Genomic DNA, 23,324 nt, shown 5'->3' on the forward strand with positions numbered 1-23,324 from the left:
AAGTCTGGAAGAATGGACCTGTACAAAGAAGCACAAAATACATATGCAAATGTGATTGTGATACGGAGGTAGGTTTTATTTCTACCTCTGAGAAAGCTGACACACATAAGCGAAATAGCTATATCTCACCCATCTTTAGTTGATACAGAGGTGATTCTCCATACTTGGTGTATATTCACTGAGCAAGCATGAAAGAATTATATACAGTAAGGATCTTTCATTTATTCTTTATAATTCTTAAGTTTATCCAGGATCCTCCATACTAATAGAGTCTGCTGGGTAAAGGTGATGAATAAAATTGCTCCCAGTTTAATAACAAAGAAATTAGGAGGAAAAAATTAGTTTGAGATATTTTATTATAAATGGCCTAACAGGGTGCCTCAGTGTCTCAGTCAGTTCAGCACTCCACTCTTGGTTTGAGCTCAGGTCATGATCTCATGGGTGGTGGCATCAAGGCCCATATCCCGCTCAGTGTTGGGGCAGGGAGTCTGCTTCAAGAGTCTCTCCCTCTGCCCCTACCTCCCACTCATTCGTGCACTGTCTCACTCTCTCTCTCTCTCTCAAATAAATAAATCTTTAAAAATAAATAAATAAATCTTTAAAAATAAATAAATAAATTGCATGTATGACAAAAACTCTGTCTACCATCTTTTAGCAAACCAGAAAGCTTGGTCATGCTAACTTGAAGATCTAATATTGAGATTAGATACTATTTCCAATCCTCTATTTCTAAGGAGCTTCCAGAGATGAAAGAGAAATCTCAGCTCCTCTCTTGGCTGTTTGATCACCCTTGTGCCCTATATTGTCCCAATGTTCTTCCAGAACTGAGCACTATCAGCCTACTGATAACTTCTTTCATCATTAAAGTCTGTTTAAATTTCAGGTCTTAATATTTTCAAATATTGATGTTTCCCAATCAAAATGAATTTTCCTTTTTTTTAAGAATATCATGAGATTTATTTTTTAATTTGCATTTGTCTTACAGGACTGGGCTACATTGTGCTATATTTCAAAGTTCACGTTTTAACTTATTATATATGTGATCTAAAAACCCAGTTCTAGATCACTGTATTCCTATTTGCAGTTGATGTGAGAACGATCTTGAAAGCCTGGTTTCACTGGAACTTTCCCTTCTAAAGTTCTTGCTTGGAATATGGTATGTTTTATTTTTCAGAAAACATAGCCTGCCACCATTTAAAAATGTAAATGAAAAGAGGAATAGCATTTTATTGAATATCCCAAGTCTCTAAATTTGCCGGTAGCTTCTAAAGAGTTGTTATAGAGACCTCAGTGATGGCCCTAGATCATTATTTCTGAGATGATGGTGTCTGAAAGAGCACTGCCAATTTACAGTCTCAAAGACCTTTTTTTTTTGGTGTAAATGAGTAAGAATAATTATGGGGCTTTCCTTTTTCCGCTGATCACTTTGTTCTTCATAACTATTCAGTTCCCTTTTAATTCCTTTCTATAGCATATGCATTCAGATCTTGAGCGTAAAATTCCTTTCCTCACAGGTAGTGGAGTTAGTCTGAAGATGTAAAGAAAAGAGAACTGGATAATCACTAAACTCCATTTAAAGGTAGCAGTTTAGAAGGGCTTCTTTGGGGTAAAAGTCTTTTCCCTCCAAATTTGTGTTGGTTCAAATACTAACTGAGCTTCCCATGTGCTCTTCTTTCGATCCATACACTCCACATGGCATATAAGGTCTAAACATCTTGCCTGGTTGAGCATAGGAGGCATGGACTCACAGGATCCTTATGACTGGCAACATAATGAAGCCTTTGCTCTGTTTCTGCACATTACAGAGTCTCTGTATTTCTAGTGGTCTTTGGTGAACCATCTTTGCATGGTAACACCTTGATCGGACTATTTTTCATGTCTTCTTTTAAAAGAGAGATAGAGAGAGGGGAGGAGAAGAAAATTCACACCTCGATCTTTATCACAAGGCTTGTAACACTGAGATTGCCCCAACATGGAGGCCATAATTTCTCACAATACTGAATTCCCTGGTGAGAGCTTGGATGGACATTCTGAGGTAATTCTACAAGATCTACTTTTATTGATGTACCAATAAAACACATCCCAAAAACGTAATTCCTTAGCCCCTTGTATCTCCAAATTCCTGCTCTGCTTCTTTATTTTGTTTTAAAGATGTTATTCATTTATTCCTGAGAGACACAGAGAGAGAGGGGTAGAGACATAGGCAGAGGGAGAAGCAGGCTCCCTGCAGGGAGCCCAATGCGGAACTTGATCCCAGGACCTGGGGATCATGACCTGAGCCAAAGGCAGGCGCCCAACGGCTGAGCCACCCAGGTACCCTTCCTGTTCTGTTTCTTACTTGTTATAAAACCTTGACCATGTCACCCAAGTCTTTAAGCCCTTGTTCCCTGATAAGGCTCAATCAATGCACTAACAATCTTGCTCAACACTGTAAAAATTATCCCCACGACAAAAAGATGAAGATAGATTATGAAAAGTGTTTTGCTCCAATGAAACCAACATTACTTTTTCTCTTCATCCTGGGCCGTCTCTTAACACCTTCCAACTTGTAGGGAGGGCAGACTGGGAAGAGTTCACAGGGTGGCATTTTCCCCCCTTTCTTATCTCATCCCTACTTCAGTGGTGTGATGGTAAATGTTTAACAATGAATTCAGGGCAAGACAGGAGCCTCAGAGCAAGGCAGAGGAGGAAGCCTGATGTGTAGCATTTGCCAGTTTCTGCAGTGTAAATATTCCTACCACAGCTGATTTTAGGCTACCAACTTGATATCCACTGGGGTACAAAATTCCGGAAATGCTAACAACCAGCTCTTGCAAACTAGTACAAGCCAACTGCAATATGCCACGGCTTCCTACCATTCAGGAAATATAGTTTTAATAGTATTTAGTCAATATAATGTGGGCTTTTTGAAACTTCAGATTCATAATCTTTAATACAGGATTTTAGACATTTTTTAATGGGGACTTTTAGAAAGGCAATACAGTGCAATATACCTTAGATTATGTGCAGTAGTCTTGCAGGAGTCTGGGGTGGTACCCCGAAATCAAGCACCCACAGATGTCTGCAGCTAAATAAAAATTTGTACCCAGTGGGATTAAAAGCAAAAACTACAAATAGTTGCCAACCACTGAAGGTGAGGTTTTATTGCATAATGAGTTCAGGGCAGGGCAGGCTTTGGTACAAATGATTTCAGAAAAACTTCCCATTTGCATAGTTGATGGACTTCAGATTGAGGCAAAAAGATTTTGAACTGCAGGTGTTTACAGTACCTCCTTATCAGGGCACATGTGTACATTAGCCTATGAACTACTGTATGGAAGCCATAGAATTCTTGGCTACTGGTCATGAATTTGTAGAAGGTGACCAAAATGGAGAGATGAAGATGCATGGAGAAGCTCATCTCAATGATACATGGCACTTAGAATAGGTTTGGGTTCACAGACCTGGTTCCAAATTCTGGCACTGCTTCTTACTATTTATAAAACCTTGACCACATCACCTGAGCTCTCTAAGCCTTGGTGTCCTCACTTATAAAATGGAGAAAATACACTGATTGTGATGATTAAATAAGATGTAGAGCATATTAATGTAGAGTTAGGACATGACAGGTGTTCAGGATCCAATAGCACTCACTGTCATGTCTACTAACTTGTAAGGACTCACTATATGTTATCAACATCAGAAAAGAGGAGACATGGAGGATGAGGGAACACACTAGAAGCCTCTGTCATCAGTTTATTATTTAAATTTTTAATTAACTCAATTTTTCATGGTTAAGAATGTCTAATTTCCCCCCACTCATATTTATCATTTCAATTATAGCATCCATGACATTGAATTCATATAGGAGAAAAGCATTTTTCATCAATCTTTCCCCATGCGGTTGATTATATGTCTTTAAGAAAAACGTAGGGGGTGACAGAGGAGGGGAAGAAAGATCCTTTCTTTCACTTTTATGTGAAAGTTATCCAAAGCAATGGAAGTGAAAGGGAAGGAACAAACTGGTGATCTGCAAGAAGCTCCTGGCTTTAGGGGATATATGTTTGGCCAAAATAGTGTTTAAGAAAATTTGAATCAAATGGTTTAACTGGGTACCATGAGCTATCAAACAATTTTTTTTTTTTTTTTTTTTTTTACTGTCCTGGCCCCGGAAGGCATTTAAATTTGTGATGCTCTCACAGTGGGCGCTTAAGGCGATGCTGTTGGTAATTAGGATGGGACCGTGGGTCATGGGGTAGGACTGTCCCAAGCATTGTAGAAAGTTTATCAACCCTGGCACTCTACCCCCAGTAGACCCTATCTCCCATAATGACAACCGAAAACACCCACCCCTAACACCCACATTTCTACATGACTCTGAGCGCTGTGGTAGTACTCTTGTGGAGAACTTCTAAACATAATATTTTTGCGAAATAAAGTTGTAAGCAGCAACTCCCTCTAACACATCCAACATGGAGAAAACAGCTCAAAAAATAGATTACATTTTAAAAGCTTCCACATATATACTGTTGTAAACTTCAAAATAAAGCTATTTTTGAAGCAGAAGCATAAACTATTCAGTGTTGCTTTGTTTCACAAATACAATTAAGAATGTTCTCTATTACAAAGATGTTCAGGCCAGTTACATAAAGTAATACTGGATTTAGTTTAACCAAGACAAATGAAAAGTTTCAAGTTTAGAGAGAATTTTTTCTGCAAATATCAATATTTACAAAGCACGTACGCATACATTTTACTTTGCTCTATTGGTCAAAATTGAGGATACTTAGGCAATTAGAGAAAGAGATGAAATTATGATGTTGACTATGAGCAATTTACATAAGCTCACAGGCTTCTGTTATCCAGGCACATTTCTGTTCTTTTTTGCATTTGTTGGCGCTCCTTGCTCTCTTCCTACCCTGGCGGATACCTGGGGTCCTCTTCTCCAGGGGCTTTCTTTACCAGCAGGAAATTATGCTTTTTTTTAAAAAAAATTTATTTATTTATGATAGTCACTCACACACACAGAGAGAGAGAAAGAGAGAGAGAGAGAGGCAGAGACATAGGCAGAGGGAGAAGCAGGCTCCATGCACCGGGAGCCAGACGTGGGATTCAATCCCGGGTCTCCAGGATCGCGCCCCGGGCCAAAGGCAGGCGCTAAACCACTGCGCCACCCAGGGATCCCTATACTTTTTAAGAAGTTGTGGTTCACTCAATATACTAGTTCAATAATGGGCAGGATAACTCTTCACTCCTTTGATCAATAGTAAATTCACACTTGCCTCCTGGACACCAGGTCTTAGTCTACTTGGCTTCTAGTGAGAGGAATTTCAGACACTGCGCTGCAGGGGGCAACAGTGAAGATATAAAGTGTCAGGATTTCCAAATGGCCTTAAAATCTTCTACCTACTTTTAGACCCAACTCAGCAAACTTCTAATAATCATGGACATTTCTTATTTTATCTTTCGCTCCTTGAGATTAGCACAGTTTTTTAATTTTTAAATCTTCTAGCTAATTTGAGGCTTGAGAAGGATCAAATTAGGGATTGCCGGCACCAATATAGATGCCAATCTCCACTCCTGGCTGCAGAGAATTTGAAGGTGCATGTCACCCTCCCACGCACATACTTACACTCTTGGTTTTCTGTCTTCCTCTTCCCTACATGAGACTCTATACCAGTAAGATCCCTCTCTTACTCTAATCTCTCTAACATGGTCAGAATATTCTAGATCACTTCCTGGAAGCTTCATAAAATCAAATTTGAAATTGAAATAACTTTTCCAAAAACAAAACAAAACAAAACAAAAACAGACACAAAAATAAAACCGAATAAATGATACCCAGGTTTTTCCTGAGATACTCCTATAATCCAATGGACACGATGTTTCTGATCTTGTGTGATCATAAATTTGGTACAGCCATCATCAACATCATAAAAGTTATCACCATAAGTTATAAAATGAAAGCAAGGCGTAATCTAGCCTTTTAACTCTGTAAGCTTTGCAAACATTAACTCCCATATGTGCATGGACCGGTGACCCTGAAATGTGATTCTGTACAAGACTGTGTACAATTGCGCTGCTTTTCATTAGAAACAGCTGAGTTAGTGGGACATGCAGGAGAGCTAAAACCTGCTCCACCATGTATGGCTGTGTGGCCTTGACCGAATCACTGAAACTTCCTGAATCCCTGTGACCTTGTATGTAGTTTAAGGATTATAGTAACTATCTTACCAGGTCTGTATGAGGAGTGAATGAGATGCTATGGGGGACACTCAATAATCTTAAAAAGCCAGAGCATTTCTTCTGCAGAAGTATAATTGGTAGACCCAATCTTATCTGAGTAGGAACAGGTATGCTGTGAGGGATATGCTAGGCCTAGGCTGGCTGTCCTCAGATCCTCCTTTTTCTGCTCAGTATCATAGGATTACAGGAAAGGCAATGGGGCACCCCTATCGGCTGAATATTCTGAGTTCCCCTGTCAGCTGCGTTCAACCCATGCTGGATTGTAGGGCAAGGGAAGGGAAAAACCAGGGTGTTTCTCCCCATTTCTGCAAGTATCTAAGGCAGGTTCTGGCTCTCAAAGACAGGTTCCCTTTATAACAATCCCTCTCTCTGCCTCTCCAACCTAGGGGAATGGAGGGTGGTTTTCTGCTGTTGATAATTTCTTCCTCATCATCTCTCCTTTTGGATTCTTGGTTCTTCCATCACTTGTGGAATCGAGTCCTTGCATAAAATCTCTCTTTGTTAAATATTTTTAAGTGGTTTCTTTTTCCCTTGTTTGAGCTTGACTATCGTTGGAATTAATAATAAAAAAAAGCTCTCACCCAAAGAATCTTCCTGTTTCTAGATGCACCATTAGGAAGTCATTCCATTGGATTCTTTTCCTTAAAGGAGAGAGTAGCACATCACTAACATGGAATGCTAGCTACATAATAGCATGTTTACAACTCTTGCATTTCTCTTTCTTTCATCCATCCCAACACCTACCCACCCACGGAACTTTTTATATCTATTGTGTTAGGCACAAAGTGCTGGGCACACACAAATAAACTAGATATGCGGTGTGATAGACCGGGTGATCTCAAGATCTCTTCTGATGATCTGCAGGGTGGAGTGCATTCATTTGGGAAATCAGGAATGACAATGCAGATTAGGTGCCTGGTGCTGCACTTGGCGCTCAGTATCAATAGAAGATATTCCGTGAACCTGTTTCTACTTTCTACCTCCCACGTTTCACCTCATTAATAAACTGAGATGAACTGAATAATAACCATTCCAAAGATAAAGAACCAAAGTTCAGAACTGTTATCTGCCTAAGGGTAAGCAGCTAGTAGGTGACAGTCTGCAGCTGGCGGTCAGGTCACACTGCTTCTCTAAGTCAACTGTGCTAAGAAATGTGTGAGTATGTGGGATAAGGGAGTAGAGTAGCAGAGAAAGCATTTTGCCAGGAATTGGGAAACCCTAGTTCTAGTTCTAGCCCCTTCTCCAAGTTGTCCCCAACACCCTACCGGGAAGACAAATACACACATCAATTAGCTTCTTTGAGCCTGAGGCTCTTTGAGTGTCCTGTGAGACCGGCACATACCTCCCAGGAGTGATAAAGACCATCCGTGTGGTACTAGTTTACAAATGTGTTATACACGTGTGAGGTATTCCCGTTCACTTCTACTGTGAGTAACAGCATAGAGAGATGGGGTGATTGGCAAGGTTTTGTGTGTGCTCTGTGTACTGGAAAGGGTCCTGAGTAAGCCTCCCAAGCCTCCATTTCCTGTCTGTGGAAAGAAGCTAGCACCTGTCTCATGGACCTCACAAGGTTATTGCAAGCCCATCTGAAATGATGCTTTGAAGATGGCAAATATCTGTTTTAGTCTCACTGCAAATCTTCCGTGGTAATGTAGTCCAAGCATAACCCAGTCTCATCGCTTAAGGTAATATAAGTCAGTCGTGGAGGCAAAATAAATTGTAAAACTGAGCATAAACTGCACATTGTAGAGAGAGAACTGTGACACTGTGTTTTCTTACTGCACAAAACCGTATTTTGTATAGAAATGCCACTGACTTCTGGGCATTGATTTTGTATCCTGCCACGCTACCAAATTGCTGTATGAGTTCTAGCAATCTTGGGGTGGAGACTTTTGGGTTTTCTATGTAGAGTATCATGTCATCGGCGAAGAGGGAGAGTTTGACTTCTTCTTTGCCAATTTGAATGCCTTTAATGTCTTTTTGTTGTCTGATTGCTGAGGCTAGGACTTCCAGTACTATGTTGAACAGCAGTGGTGAGAGTGGACATCCCTGTCTTGTTCCTGATCTTAGGGGAAAGGCTCCTAGTGCTTCCCCATTGAGAATGATATTTGCTGTGGGCTTTTCTTTTTTTTTTTTTATTTTTTATTTATTTATGATAGGCACACAGTGAGAGAGAGAGAGGCAGAGACACAGGCAGAGAGAGAAGCAGGCTCCATGCACCAGGAGCCTGACGTGGGATTCGATCCCTGATCTCCAGGATCACGCCCTGGGCCAAAGGCAGGCGCTAAACCGCTGCGCCACCCAGGGATCCCGCTGTGGGCTTTTCATAGATGGCTTTTAAGATGTCGAGGAATGTTCCCTCTATCCCTACACTCTGAAGAGTTTTGATCAGGAATGGATGCTGTATTTTGTCAAATGCTTTCTCTGCATCTAATGAGAGGATCATATGGTTCTTGGTTTTTCTCTTGCTGATATGATGAATCACATTGATTGTTTTACGGGTGTTGAACCAGCCTTGTGTCCCAGGGATAAATCCTACTTGGTCATGGTGAATAATTTTCTTAATGTATTGTTGGATCCTATTGGCCAGTATCTTGTTGAGAATTTTTGCATCCATGTTCATCAGGGATATTGGTCTGTAATTCTCCTTTTTGGCGGGGTCTTTGTCTGGCTTTGGAATTAAGGTGATGCTGGCTTCATAGAACGAATTTGGAAATACTCCATCTCTTTCTATCTTTCCAAACAGCTTTAGGAGAATAGGTATGGTTTCTTCTTTAAACGTTTGATAAAATTCCCCTGGGAAGCCATCTGGCCCTGGACTCTTGTGTCTTGGGAGGTTTTTGATGACTGCTTCAATTTCCTCCCTGGTTATTGGCCTGTTCAGGTTTTCTATTTCTTCCTGTTCCAGTTTTGGTAGTTTGTGGCTTTCCAGGAATGCGTCCATTTCTTCTAGATTGCCTAATTTATTGGCGTATAGCTGTTCATAATATGTTTTTAAAATCGTTTGTATTTCCTTGGTGTTGGTAGTGATCTCTCCTTTCTCATTCTATACACTAACAATGAGACTGAAGAAAGAGAAATTAAGGAGTCAATCCCATTTACAATTGCACCCAAAAGCATAAGATACCTAGGAATAAACCTCACCAAAGATGTAAAGGATCTATACCCTCAAAACTATAGAACACTTCTGAAAGAAATTGAGGAAGACACAAAGAGATGGAAAAATATTCCATGCTCATGGATTGGCAGAATTAATATTGTGAAAATGTCAATGTTACCCAGGGCAATATACACGTTTAATGCAATCCCTATCAAAATACCATGGACTTTCTTCAGAGAGTTAGAACAAATTGTTTTAAGATTTGTGTGGAATCAGAAAAGACCCCGAATAGCCAGGGGAATTTTAAAAAAGAAAACCATATCTGGGGGGCATCACAATGCCAGATTTCAGGTTGTACTACAAAGCTGTGGTCATCAAGACAGTGTGGTACTGGCACAAAAACAGACACATAGATCAGTGGAACAGAATAGAGAACCCAGAAGTGGACCCTGAACTTTATGGGCAACTAATATTCGATAAAGGAGGAAAGACTATCAATTGGAAGAAAGACAGTCTCTTCAATAAATGGTGCTGGGAAAATTGGACATCCACATGCAGAAGAATGAAACTAGACCACTCTCTTTCACCATACACAAAGATAAACTCAAAATGGATGAAAGATCTAAATGTGAGACAAGATTCCATCAAAATCCTAGAGAAGAACACAGGCAACACCCTTTTTGAACTCGGCCATAGTAACTTCTTGCAAGATACATCCACAAAGGCAAAAGAAACAAAAGCAAAAATGAACTATTGGGACTTCATCAAGATAAGAAGCTTTTGCACAGCAAAGGATACAGTCAACAAAACTCAAAGACAACCTACAGAATGGGAGAAGATATTTGCAAATGACATATCAGATAAAGGGCTAGTTTCCAAGATCTATAAAGAACTTATTAAACTCAACACCAAAGAAACAAACAATCCAATCATGAAATGGGCAAAAGACATGAACAGAAATCTCACAGAGGAAGACATAGACATGGCCAACATGCATATGAGAAAATGCTCTGCATCACTTGCCATCAGGGAAATACAAATCAAAACTACAATGAGATACCACCTCACACCAGTGAGAATGGGGAAAATTAACAAGGCAGGAAACAACAAATGTTGGAGAGGATGCGGAGAAAAGGGAACCCTCTTACACTGTTGGTGGGAATGTGAACTGGTGCAGCCACTCTGGAAAACTGTGTGGAGGTTCCTCAAACAGTTAAAAATATACCTGCCCTACGACCCAGCAATTGCACTGTTGGGGATTTACCCCAAAGATACAAATGCAATGAAACGCCGGGACACCTGCACCCCGATGTTTCTAGCAGCAATGTCCACAATAGCCAAACTGTGGAAGGAGCCTCGGTGTCCAACGAAAGATGAATGGATAAAGAGGATGTGGTTTATGTATACAATGGAATATTCCTCAGCTATTAGAAATGACAAATACCCACCATTTGCTTCAACGTGGATGGAACTGGAGGGTATTATGCTGAGTGAAGTAAGTCAGTCGGAGAAGGACAAACATTATATGTTCTCATTCATTTGGGGAATATAAATAATAGTGAAAGGGAAAATAAGGGAAGGGAGAAGAAATGTGTGGGAAATATCAGAAAGGGAGACAGAACGTAAAGACTGCTAACTCTGGGAAACGAACTAGGGGTGGTAGAAGGGGAGGAGGGCGGGGGGTGGGAGTGAATGGGTGACGGGCACTGGGTGTTATTCTGTATGTTAGTAAATTGAACACCAATAAAAAAATAAATTAAAAAAAAACAAAACCGTATTTTGTTTCAGATTTTTATTATAACGTTCATGTACATGCATAAAAGCAGACAAAAAGGGAGAAAATTGACAACAGTAACAGCTAACATGTGTCTAAGCTTTATTATCCAGGTTTGTTTATTTATTTATTTATTTATTTATTTATTTATTTATTTATTTATCTATCTATCCAGGTTTAGACTCCTAAGCCTTTCCTGAGCATTACCTTGTTTAACTCACACACAGCAGCTCCAAGGTAGGCACTACCATCACTATCTCCCTTTTACAGATGAGACACAGAGAAGTTAACTAATTTGCTCAAGGTCACAAAGCTAATAACTGGTAAAGCTTAAGGTCTGTAAACAAGTAATGTGGGCATGCATTCCTACAAATTACAAAGCCTCGTGGAGTCCACAAGCAAACAGGGTATGTCTGCTTTTGACGGGATAAGTGTTAAGAAACCACTTCGCATGCCTTTGGCGGTGATCCTAGGCACCTTTGACTGAAGTCATAATTTTACTACAGAGCCGGCGCCTTTAAACATTTATCAGGCTATTACAAAGGTTAGACTTCTCTCCTTTTCACTTTTACTTTCTCTAAGCAAAAGTTATTTGGTACATTAACTCAGGTGATTAGGGTAATGATGCCTGAAAACCTGAGCTTCCCCCCCACCTTTTTGCATAGTATTACCCCAAAGCTTCTGTGCAATACTAGAATGTTGACTTTAAAAAATGATTTGGGGGTATTATTTTAAGGAAATCGAAGGGAAATTATCACGTCCAAGAGAAAGCTAGACCCGAAGATCCCGGAAAATGAAGAAAAAAATGATGTGTCTGCGAAAACGGTAGCTGGGATTTAAAAAAAAAAAAAAAAATTCCCCAGGGGTTGTAATTTGACTGCGCTCTTTGGCAACGCTCCAGTGACAAGTCCAAGTGCTTGATCTCGCTCCTCGGCGCCCCCCTCCTCCTCCCCACCTTGCTCGCCCCGGGCCGCGGGGAGGAGGGACCGAAGATCCGCTGCTCCCGGCGGCGGAGCCCGCATCTCGGCGCTGGGAGGGGCGGGTTCGGGCGCGGCCGAGCCGAGGAAGAGGAAGTCCGAGCCCGAGCGGCGGTGCAGGGCGCTCCGCGAGCGCGGGAGCCGGGGCCGGAGCCGGAGCCGGAGCGGGAGCGGGAGCCGGAGCCGGAGCCGGAGCGCGAGCGGGAGTCGGAGCCGGAGCCGGAGCCGGGCCGGAGCCGGGCCGGAGCCCGAGCCCGCGCCGCGCAGCTTCACCCCCGCCGACCTGCGAGCGCGGCCCCCGCGCTGGAGCCGCGCGTCTCCGGGTAAGCGCCGGCTGCGCCCCGACCCCCGGGGTCGTCTTCCAGGGACGGGACCGCTCGCCGGGAGCCCCGGGAGCCTCGGCCCGGCCCCCTAATCCGCAGGTGGCGGCGGGCGGAGCGTGGGCCCCCCCGGGGTGCGGGCAGACGGTGCTTCCCGGAGCGCGCCCCCGCCGCGGGGACCCGGGGCCCGCTGCCCGCCGCCGCCTGGAGGGGGCGACCCGCCGCCGCCCGGGAGCGGGTCCCCGGGCCCCCGAGTGCCGGCCGCAGCCCGGGCGCAGCCTGCATCTGCCGGCGCCGCGGTCCCGCCCCCCGCCGGCCCCGGGAAGGGCTTCCCGCGTCCCCCGGGATGTCGCAGAGCCCAGCCCCAAGGTGGTCCGAGCGCGCGACGCGGCGATGGGACAGGCCCCCGAGGTCTACCCGGCCTCCCGGGGCCCGCGAACCGCGGCGGGAGTCAGAGGCCGGGGCGCCGCGCCGGGCTCGGGGGACCCCCGCCCTGGTAGGAACCGCTCGGCCGGGGTGGGGGGTGCGGGGGGTGCGGGGGGTGCCCGACAGCCAGCCTCCTTTGTGTCCTCCGTTGAGAGCCTGGTTCCTAAACCAGGAGCGTGCGGAGGCTTCCGACCCGGGGAACTCCAGGGGTTGCGGTTTCGTGCGCGGCGTTGCAGCCACGAGGGCCGGCGCGGGTGCTGGGGTCTGCTTGCTGGGGTCTGCTTGCTCCTCCACGCTCCCGTGGACCACCCCCCAGCGGCCGTGGCTCCCGCACATATTTTTGAAGTCGCTGAGTGGGAGTCCCACGCCGGGCATCACAGAAGGCTAGGTGGAGCTCGGGGACGGCGGGGTCGGGGGTTTCCGACCGGGCGGATACAGGACTACCTCGCGTTTCGTTCTTCAGCCAGGAGGCGTTCCAGAATGTTGACTCCAGGTCAAATTTGTCATCTCACAGAACTCCGGGCCTAGAAAGGTCGTGCAATGTTATGAAAATAGTTATCAAGTGTTAAAATCAGCTGGCTTCTCAGTTTCTGTGGTTGGCTTACTTTTAAAGAATTTATAGGCTTTGGACTTTGAGTAGTCGCTTGTTGAAACCTTTCCAAGCCCTTCATGTCGGGGAATAAGAAACCTCTGTCCTGACTTGAGACCTGAGCAGGCTGCTCCAGCTCTGCTGCCCTTGGCTTCCCCTAAAGTGATGTGCATGAACCAGAGAGTTTCTAAAGCTTCGTGCTCCCTCCCCCTCGCCTCCCAGGGATATTTATTTGAGCCACAATATTCAAGACTTAGATACGAAAGTGATGGTTTGACATATGACCCTTCACTGTCTTTGAGTCCGGATTCCTAATTCTTCGCTTTCCTTTTGGTCCTATTTGAGGCCCCTGTCAAGCCACCAAACCCCACCCAAAGAAATGTCCCCAGAGTTGTCCCATCTCGCTGACCTCTTCCTCAGTAGGTCCTCTACAGCCATCACTGCCTGACCATCCCTTTCTGTCCCGCATCTGCTCTCTGAAGCTCCCTGATGAGGGACAGAGTGAGAAACAATTATCTCAAAGTCCAATCCCTGACCTAAAAATCATGCTTTCCTTGATCAGTTTTCCCTGCTCACCTCCCTCTGTACCATGGGTACCAGTTCTTTCAGTGACTTTAATATAGATGATATTACCAGGTAGAAGCTTAAATATTTCCATGGGAGACTCGATCTGTACTGCAAAGAGGTTAAACAATCACTTTTAAACAAATCAATAGAAAGCAGCAACATAATTTTTCGAAACCAAGAATAACCAGTACTATTTGGCTCTCCTTTGAGGATATGATTTTTAAGTGATTTAATTAAGATTTAATGGTTCAGAGTCTGACACATACACATGGGGAATGCTTGAGTGGCACTAAATCTTTTGAGCTCTTAGTAAACTGAAAACAATTCCTAGATCTATACTGTTTCTTAATGGCTGCAATCCATTTTTTTTGCAGGCTTCTCCTCCCTCCTGCTTTCATTGCTAGTGATTGGTCTTTCAAACAACTATCATCGTTTAATCCTCCTGCAGGGATGTTTTGATGCATGGAGTATTAAAAATAGAATGGATCCCGGATGATCTAGGCCTACATCTTAAAGATTTGGGAAAGCACTAGTGGTGAAGAAGTGCTCTGGAATTAACTGACTGTGAATGAAATTTGTCTCTCCGTAGCTCTGTAGCCCTGAGACCTTGACCCCTCTAAGGAAGTTATTTAGACACAGATTATTCTATAATCAGGAAAATATAACAATTATAGGTGGTCACTCTCTTGGGATTATCTCACCTTTGCTCATTTCTTCCTCTGTACATTTGGGAAATAATGACTCTTCCTTGTGGAGTCATGCTGAGCATTGATGATTATTAATGAGATAATCCATTGTAAGTGTTTGCCACACTGTATGCTTTAAAGATGATTGTTGTTGATAAACCAAGTCCCAGGAGTGAGTGTTTTCGCTGGAGGTTGCATAGTTCTCTCCTGGCAGAACTGTGATTTAATTCAGGTTCAGTTGTCTTTACCCCAAACCCCACTACCTAGAAATGATGGTGGCATAGAGACATATTTTTTTTTATTAAATGTGATGGTTCCTTCTTTCAGAGAAAAAAAAATCACTTGTCTTTTTTGTCTTGGGAAAAATACAGGTCCTAAAGCAAAATGGTCATATGTTCAGCAGAGATGGAAACATTTTCTAGACAAAGACTGTAAGCAGCCTAGTACTTGTAGGTAGCAGGCATTTCAAATACTAATGTTTCATCACAGCCTACATCAATCCTGCTTAGTAAAACGAAAAGCTGACCCCAAACCATTTGGGCAGTCAGAGCCATGGGTGTCTGTGCCAAGTAGAACTTATGACTGTAGAGCCAGCTTTCAAGTAATTAAGAGATGGCTACATGTTCGGCTTTATAGTGCTCATGCTGATGAAAAGCAACAGATGTTTTAACAAAGATAGTGGAAATATAGGCTAATCCTCCTAGTGAGTGGGCCCAGGTTTGTTGTAAAATAACTAGGCCACAGGTTACCCAGATGCTGCAGAACAGCTTCCAGTATGCCTGGATGATTCCTCTCCCACTGATTAGGAGTTGACTGTATATCTAGAATAGTTTTCATGTTTGAGTCATGCTTTGCTATCTTTTCAATCTGTATACATGAGGTTACCGAAAAATGTTTTTCTGATGAGATATAAGCCAAGTAAAAATTTCCAAGCTTCAACATCTTCTCTCGGTAAATATTGAATTACTGTTTGATGGAAAGCTAAAGTATGTTACATTCGTAGATCTGAAAACCCATAACCTTCTTCCTTCCCCCCATCCCATACATTCCTAAAGAAAAAGGCAACTCGAAGCATGCTAGGCTAAGTTTTGAAAAAGATTCCAGCTACACCCGCTTGATGTACGAACCCGATGGGAGGAGAGTCAGAGTTTTCACGGGTCTTTAATTAAGAAAGTTGTTTTGGTAAGCTTTAATAACCAGGCTGCTGCCTGCAGAAGCCACTTACCATCAGCATTAGAAGGTAAAACCGTTACAGCAGTTGGCCAAAGGCTAGTAAGCCCTTAAGTGTAAGGAGGATGTCTTTTTAAAATACCAAAGACAAAGTTGAAATGGGTGTGAGGCTAATAATGGCCTAAAAATTTAGAATTCTCATAAGAGGAATTACTAAAGCAATAAATTATCATACCACTGAATTGGCCTTAATTTTTGAGATGGTAAATAGATCTAGTTCTCTACATGTCCAGTCACATTAGACACTAACTCAGATGACCTGTGTCGGAATAGAGATGGATGAGGACGATAAGAAGTTCTAGACGGTAAACCTTTCCCCGTAAAGAGCGAGATACCAAGTGTTTTCTGGTACATGTATGCCTCTGACATATAGTCTTTGTGTGTGTGTGTGGGGGGGGGGAGTATTGTTTGCTTACAGTCCTTTAAAAACATAAAAACCCATCTTTCCTTGACTGTCATGTAAGACAGGCTGCAGGCTGGCTTTGACCTATAGCCATAGTTTGCCATCTTTGTCCTAAATAAAATAGGCTATGTTTGGGGTATCCTTCAGTATTTTTGCAGAAACCCAAAAATAACAAACGTAATAGGCTCTTTGTAAGCAGACTCGATAGAAATGAATTTAGAGTCACGTCTCCTTCGTCATTTCTTTTTCCACTTGTTCTCTATTTTCTATTTGCACTAGCCTTGGAAATCTCTGTTCGACATAGCCATCGGTTGACATGGGAATGACAGTGCCACATTTCAGTATTCTTCCTTGAGCTGGATGTTGAATGGTGGAGAGAAGCTCAGCTGAGTTGGAATAAAGCCCACATTGAAATGGTTTATCGATGAAGAGTATCAGTCATATGAAGTGAAGTTCAAACCCCCCAGCATGGCACCCAAAGCCCTTGAACCTATTTTTCTTCTAGCACCTCCCATGTATACTCTATGTTTCTCAGTCCAGAGCCTTAAGTGGGCTATGCTGTTGCTCATCGATGGTGGAATCCTTCGATACAAAGTTTAAATATCCATCACTTCCGTGGAGCCTCTCCTCATCTTATCAGGCAGAGATGTAGACATCTGCACTTCTATATTAACACAGGACCTTACACATGAAGCACTTGGAAGGACAGAGGAATATGGCAATCCTCAGTAGACGAACATTACTTTTCAAGGGTGGAGGAAGTTTTATTTTTCTCTGTGGCTTCAGGGATCTTCCCATATATCTTCAGACAGGCACAGAACTGTTTCCAGGCTTTGCATGTGATACACAGAATAGCACAGTGCCTCTAGGTCTAGCTTTTGAAGTCAAGATGTATCTAGTCCTGGCTTCTCCACTTAAGCTGCTATCTGCTATCCCATCTTTAAAGTAGATAATCAGAAATCAGAATGACCTCTAAATTGCTAGGATTAAATGAGATTTGCCTCTGTAAAGCATTTAGTTCATGGTCTCACATGTAGTAATTGCTCAATAAATGGCAACTTTCCTTCATTCCAGAGCCAGTTATTCAGAACTTACCATGTCCAGAATAGTGCCTGATCCAGTTCTGGGCATAGTGGTGAACACAAGAGATGTGGTCTCCATGAAGATGGGATGACTAAAGGGGAAGAATCAGGGTGATGGGTGGGCTGCCTTAGATCGGTGCTCCAGGAAGCCTCTCAGAGAAGGCAATTTATGACCTGTGACTTGAATGATAGTGATGAATTCCTGTCTCCTAAAATCAAAGATACTTGTGAAATACTCCATCTTTTAAGATCCCACTAAGGAAGAGGAAAAAGTGTCAATAAAATTGATACCCTCTCCTATAAGATACATCCTTAAGGTGTGGGAAATGTACATCTTAACATCAATGAAATTTCTTGATGTTTGTTGCTAAGTAAATATCCATTGAATACATTAGTGTTACTCTATGGTTGCATACAAGGTTGGGCTCTAGTGCTTTATATTCCGAGTTTCTCTCTTTTGCTTCAAAGCTCTTAAAAGTTAACTCAGATCTGCCAAAGATAAATTAAGCATATAGTAAATTAAGACACTGCAAGCCTCATAAGACATTTGTGATCTGATGTGTTTTCAAACGAGTTTAAAACTTTCACTTCGGTCATTTAAACGAGCAAAGCATATTAGAGAATCCTGTCTAAGTGGAATTGACCTACACATACCTTGTAGGAATGAAGTCGAGGGGCTTCTGCAGCTGGATAATTCCTTTTGGCAGCTGTCTGCAGGGATGTGTGAATCTTTAATGCACATAAATGCCTTTCTAGAGGCAATGAAGGCATTAACTGGAGCTTATGTTTTCTAGAGTTAATTTAACATAAATACTCCTTCTCTCCTCTGTCTCCCAAGGGGCTGATCATTGCTCTGACCAAGTGGGTCCTTTCTGATAATGAAGTGGAAGGGGCTTCATTTAGAATCAACCCCCTTTCCTCCTTTGGCAAGTCTCCAGGTTTTCACACTGCAAGGAATGTTCTCTTCCCATATTTCCCCACCCTTCTCCCTGTTCAGAGAGTAAAATACTGCTTAAGTCTTTGCTTTCTGACCACCCTCTAAACTCTGAATCCTCGTCAAGATCTTTTCCTGCACCCAGTGTGGAGCCTTATTGTCTCTCCCTCTGCAGCTCTCTCCATCTGTCCAAAATTCTTTTAACTCTTCAATGTCTGGATGGATGACTCCATGGGAGCTTTGACAATACGTGGCTATTTCTAGCTGTCATAAAGTGTGCTTTCATGCTGTTTCGGTCTGAATTTCATCATGTCACCCAAATCCCTAGCACGCAGCAGCATGCTATTCTCCTGATAGTAAGCATGCCTTAGACCTTCCTGGGGTCTGTTCCTTTGGGCCCTACCCTCTCCCATTGGTCCACAGAAGCCCCTGCAAAGTTTCCTTCCATGCTCCCCCTTCCAGGCTCCCCCTGACAGGGTGGTCAGTGCTTGGCCAAGGAGGAGACAAAGTGCAGATCTTTTTCTCTTCCAGAGTCACCTCCTTCCTCCCTCCACCTTCTCCTGTGACTGAAGCCCTCATGTCTTAGGAGGTCTTTAGGATCGACAGCAATGCTAGCTGAAATATGAGGCTTTGCAAACAAGTAGATGCAAAGGAAAGGTCATCTGTAGGCATTCCAGGGATGCACATTAACCACAGTCCAGCCTTAGGATGATTTAAGGCTGCTCCAACCTGTGACTAAAAAGCTGGCTGGGCGGGGGGCGAGGGCGGGGGAAGGGGGAAGACGTGAGGCCATGAGGAAGGGGTGGGGGCACTGAACTGAGGCCATCACAGAGTTCAGCTTCCCGGGGCTGTGTGATTACACATGGTCCTCAAACACTAACATCTGTGCTTCTCTGATGTGCTGGGGAGAGAGGGAAGACTGTAATCTGGAGCATAAATATATGATCCTGTGTTTGTTCCCTTTAAACCATGTAAACCTGTTATTAGTTTAAGCATCTGTGTTGTGCTAAAATATTATTGCTGCTCCAAAGGAGGATATGGTAGCTGGTCTGAAACAGCTTACAGTCTAAATATTCAGGTGTCTCACAGTTCTTAAAATGTGCATCAACTAAACACATGAATTATGGAGCCTAAGAGTCAGACTAAGGAATATAGGATTACCTAGTGGAACACAGAGGAACATAACAGAAGTAGTCCTTAGAAGTTAATTTTTTGAAAGAAAAACGTTCTCTTACCTTATGCCTTTCCATCATAGATCAGACTTTTTGGAGATTTGCTGAGGAATAATTAGGGTGAAGCTCTAAGAGTGATGAAGTGGGCAGGAGACCGATGGGAAATGGGCATGTGGATGGGCGGCCTGCGATTGGCCTAGTCTAGGAAAGTACTTGGGGAAATATTTGGAAGCTTTTGGAATATAGTTATGGAGCAAAATCTTGGTGGTCTTGGCTTTTTTCCACTATTCTTCACTGTGTATATGAGATAAATGCTTATTTTCCCCTCTCTCCTTTAACAGTTGTTTGGGTTAAGCTCTAAGGAATGCCATTTAATCACAATATTTAATGATATCTGATCTTGAAGCTAAAATGGTAAGGAAAGTAATGTGCAAATAATGTTTTTGTGGCACATGGAATCCTGTGGCCCATGGTATACCCTCTCACAGTAAGACATTACCTCTTAGGAACTTAGAATCCGGATGAGTTCCACAAACTATCATTATTATGAAGCACTCTTGATTTTTTTTTGTTATTTCTTTCTTTTTAGAAGGTGCCCTGATATGAAAGCAAATACCATGAACCTCTAAAAATTAATTTGTCATGAGTCCCACAAAAACAATGCCTTTCAAAATACAGAATACCCCTGAGGAGCAAAAAGATATTTATTTCTCTCTATGGTCAACCATATCAAGATGTGAAACTATCTAATCTAATACTACATAGTTCAAGAAATTTCCAAATAGGAAGTTAACGGGTATTTGTTTTTACCTTCTTATGTAAATGAAGAAGAGATATGTCTGTATGAACTAAAGACATAATAGCTAGCAACAGTCATCCTAAAAATCCCCTTGGTTTTGATTACTAATATATGCAATAAACGTACTCTGTAAATATTCAGAAACTATATGCCGTATGCCAATGAGAAGATTCTTATTTGATACTCCAATACGCCCAATAGATACGGCAATCAAATGTCATACTTTCTTATTCTCTTTACTTCCTTTTTGTAGTACTAGTTCAAACACTCTTTCTGTGGCATCAGTGATAGGAAAAATGGTGTGCATGGAAAATATTAACTTGTTCTTCTAAGGTTTGAATGCTTAGAGTCGGGATGGGGGGATAGCCTGGAACTAGGCACTCTGTGTATGTCATTTAGAAGTTACTCAAAAATGCCTTCTGCAATGGGGATAAAACCACATAATGAAGATGTCATGAGATTTAAACATGCAATGTATGTGCAGTGCCTAGTAAATAATAAGCTCTTGCTAAGTAGTGGCTCTTTTAACTATGTTCAATGGGTGTCACACTCCAGTTTTTTTTTTTTTCCCTGCTACTACATGCTGGAACAATAAACCAATGTGACAATAACCGAAGCAAAAGCCAATGGTAAGAGAGAAGGAAGAAGAACACATTCTTTTGGGTTTGTTTTACTGTAGTGGAGACATGAGATTCATTATACATGAACATTCCGATTAGAATTAGTTTATTCAACAAAGATAATTTCCTAAATTCTGGGAATACATTGAACAAAACAGACCAAATCTGGAGTGAAGGGAAAACTGTGTGTGACGAGTGCTCTGAAGAAAAGAAGATAGGAAACATGTAATGGGAGTGGGGCACTCTCTTTGCCCGATGGTCTGAAGAGCCTATCTGAGTTGGTTACGTTGAGCCAAGGCTTAAATAATATGTGACCCTGAGAAGATCTGAAGGAAGAACATTCTAGGTGGGGGGGGGGGGGGGGAGTAAGGAAAACCTAAGGGGAATAAGCTTGGTGAGTTCTAGGGGGAAAAAGACAGGCTACATGTGCGAGATAGGGAAGCAGCAGTAGTGGGAAGGTAAAGCTGGACCGGTAGGCAGGACCTGGATTGTGTAGATCTTTAGATTGTCAGACGTCTTCATCATGGTTTAAAAGTGCAATGCGGAGCCACTGAAAAGCAAGAAGCAGGGGAGTGACAAGATGAATGCCCAATTATCACTCTGGCTGTTGTGCAGAGAAAGGACTACAGTGGAAAGTTCTGGAAACAAGTAGAACAGTTGGAACACTATCGCAGTGGTACAGAGGATGCTCACAGAGGAGGCGGTGAGAAGCGGGTTGATTCAGAACTGGAATGTCAGCCAAGATGGTACAGCTCAAGGAGAAGGAATTTATGGGGGTTAGGAAGCAGCCTGGCTACTGTTACTTGTTTTGACCTCTGTGCTTACCAGTCCCCATGGTCAGTTCCGTCACCCTCTCTTTCTCAGCTCCCCTTGATGGGGTAACCAAAGCAGCACATGGCTGCCAGTCTCTGTGAAGCCATGATGGATCAGCTCATCTCCCCCACACCCCTTCGCGGCCAAGTATCCCCTCCTTCCAGCTCCTCAGCATCCTCATTACCTCATTTCTAGTGCTTACAATGTGGTATTTTTGATAACCATTTAGTTGGTCTGCCTTCCCTCGCTAAACTGTGAGCTCCTTGAGAGCAAGTATTTGAACAAAATAATTTTTCTTTTACTGGGTAAAATGAGCATTACGAAATCTGGGCCAAAATCTTTGTTTTCACAAATTAGTTGAAAAAAGGAGATTCTGAGTAGGTTGCTAAATATTTGAAGAAGCAGGAGGCGTAAGGAAAGGAGAAAGAGAAGAAAATGAAAAGAGGAGAGAAATTTGCCAGAAAAATTCGGAGGCTCTTCAACTTCACACTTCATGAAGATTTGTTTAGCAAAGTGTTTGTGTTCAAATGATTTTCTGCAAGAGGAGTCTAGTAGCTATTGGTTTGAAAGTTGCATGGGTGTGCAGTAAATGTGGTGCTCTATAAGTATGTATGTTCGTTGCCTGCCTTTCCCTGGTTTTTAGTGCACTTGGAAGCTCAGCAGTGTTTATTCTGGAGCAGAAACAACTATCAGAGAAATTGTAGTGTTAAGAAGTCTCTCTAATGTTCCAGCAGTTGAGTGATGGCTCTGCCTTTCCAAACAGGATATTAGCCCCTATGCCAACTCTATAAACACGCTTTCTAATGCATGGGGAGGGCACCTCAGACCTATTGGTAGGTCATGAATCTCCTGGGGCGTAGAGATCCTGCCGTATTCATCCTTGAATTCCCTGTACAGAGCATAGTCACTAGGCATCCTTGACCTTTAACCAATTGATTGACTTGAAATTTGGTCCAGCTCTCCATTTCCATGATAAAGTGGGACCGAGAAGTCTGATGCTCAATGTTATTGTGTGGGTTTGGGATGAAAACCTTCATTCTAATTTACCAGCTTCAAGCTTAGGCATGTAAAAAGAAGTTTGAGAAGTCTGTATTTGTTATTCTCATATTCAGAATTTAGCATCCTTACCGGAAAAAAGAAACCAATATAGCTAAATCATGTTGTTTAGTGTTGTTTTAAGTGGTGGAATGATTGTTCTGTTATTTGCAAATTTAATTTATTAAGACAGGTCTTCGAAGGATCCTTTCATGTTAGAAGGGAATGGCTTCTGGTAGCCTCGTTTTAGTAACTGACTAGGCCTACTAGGAAAGAATCAAATGAAATTTCTTTTAGAATATTCTGATTTGAATGTTCTGGCTCAAGTAGGGAGGCCCTATTGTGTCTCAAAAGAAATCAAGAGGAAAAACTGCAGCAGGCCTATCCGAGCCTCCCACTTTTCTCCTGGGATTTATCTGTTGGCTTTTACACAATTGATTCAAAGTCATCCACCCAGAATTAGGCTCATAATCTCTCTTTCCAGACCCACCTCCAACTTCCTGGGATTGTTTTTTTCCCTCCTTTTCCAATTCTTGGTTAATAGCACCATAATACACCCGTCACAGCAAGCC

General features: G+C 42.7%; 1 protein-coding gene across 2 annotated transcripts in view; it reads left to right on the forward strand.

Annotated features, from left to right (window-relative positions):
• Window positions 1-12,166: 12,166 nt before the first annotated feature.
• The window catches only part of PLEKHG1 (pleckstrin homology and RhoGEF domain containing G1), a 224,808-nt gene continuing 213,650 nt past the window's right edge, over window positions 12,167-23,324 (forward strand). Inside the window, exon 1 of one of the 2 annotated variants that reach the window (XM_077896712.1) lies at window positions 12,167-12,399. The gene's annotated coding sequence lies outside the window, so the exon portion shown is untranslated. Of the gene's footprint in view, window positions 12,400-12,795; window positions 12,893-23,324 lie in introns of those variants that run through there. The other variant, XM_077896677.1, reaches the window with a different exon arrangement.

The sequence above is a fragment of the Canis aureus genome, chromosome 1 (assembly GCF_053574225.1).
Source record: "Canis aureus isolate CA01 chromosome 1, VMU_Caureus_v.1.0, whole genome shotgun sequence".
In the NCBI taxonomy this organism is placed as follows: Eukaryota; Metazoa; Chordata; class Mammalia; order Carnivora; family Canidae; genus Canis; species Canis aureus.